Source organism: Charadrius vociferus, unplaced genomic scaffold, assembly GCF_000708025.1.
Source record: "Charadrius vociferus isolate BGI_N301 unplaced genomic scaffold, ASM70802v2 scaffold303, whole genome shotgun sequence".
NCBI classification, from domain to species: domain Eukaryota; kingdom Metazoa; phylum Chordata; class Aves; order Charadriiformes; family Charadriidae; genus Charadrius; species Charadrius vociferus.
In genome coordinates, this window is record NW_009647756.1 from 398,932 (window position 1) to 399,882 (window position 951).

At 59.3% G+C, this 951-nt stretch overlaps 1 protein-coding gene across 2 annotated transcripts in view; it reads left to right on the plus strand.

Annotated features, from left to right (window-relative positions):
* The window catches only part of RARB (retinoic acid receptor, beta), a 195,528-nt gene that overhangs the window by 100,238 nt on the left and 94,339 nt on the right, over positions 1–951 (plus strand). The window lies entirely within an intron of this gene.

Here is a 951-nt window from a genome sequence, read left to right on the forward strand (position 1 = left end):
CCTCTGCCAATGTTTTGGTGGCAGCAGCCCGGTGCCCTCAAAATGGCTGTGCGGGGGGAGCCAGGGCTGCCTGCCCCGGGAAGGGGGTAGCCGCCATCTCCCCTCCTGGCATTTTGGGGTGGGTCCCGTTCCTCATGGACCTGCTCATGGCCTTTCTCCTCTCCGAAGAAGCTGGGGCTCATTAGCCCTCTGAAAGCTGATACAGCCCCTTGGGGGCCACGTGAGCAGCCCCGGCCCCTCTCTGCTAATCAGAGACAGGCAGGACACTGTGTCCTCCAGGCCATGGAGAAGAGGGGTTGCATGGCTGCCTCCTGCCCCAGGCTGGGTGGTGGGGATGGGCCCTCCCGGGTGACGGTGCCTGTGAAATCAGGCCCATCAAGGAGGCCTGGGATCGCTGGGTGAATTTAGGAGTGAGGGTAAGGGGTGATGGGGAGAGATGGGACCTGATCCCCCACCCCACTCCAGGAGGGACAGGCCCGTGAGGTCCGTGCCAGGAGCGGGGCTGGCCCCAGCCATCTTCTCTGACGGTGACATAGGACGAGGGTCCCCGCTGGCATGCAGGGGGCTGGGTTAGTGTGAGGCTGCTCCACACCCAGCCCTGCCAGCCCAGAAATTGGGGTGAAGCCCACATCCATGGCTGTGGTACAGTGACAGACGCCTGCGCCTTGCTCGTGGCCTCTCCTGCGGGGAGGAAGGGAGTGTGGCAGGGGATGGGGGGGAGCTGAAGTTTTCAGCAAATTGAGCTGTAATTTAAAAATCCTCCGTTCCCTGCAACTGCCGAAAACATCGCTGTCTCAATTCCCTTCCCCTCCTCCTTGTGGTTGTTTTTTGGTTGTGGGTTTGTTTGGTTTTTTATTTTAGTTTTATGGTGTGTTTTTTTTTAACTTTCTTATTTTGGATCTTTTTCCAAGTTGGCCTCCCCGTTCCGCAACCACCGTTGCCGCCCGGTCA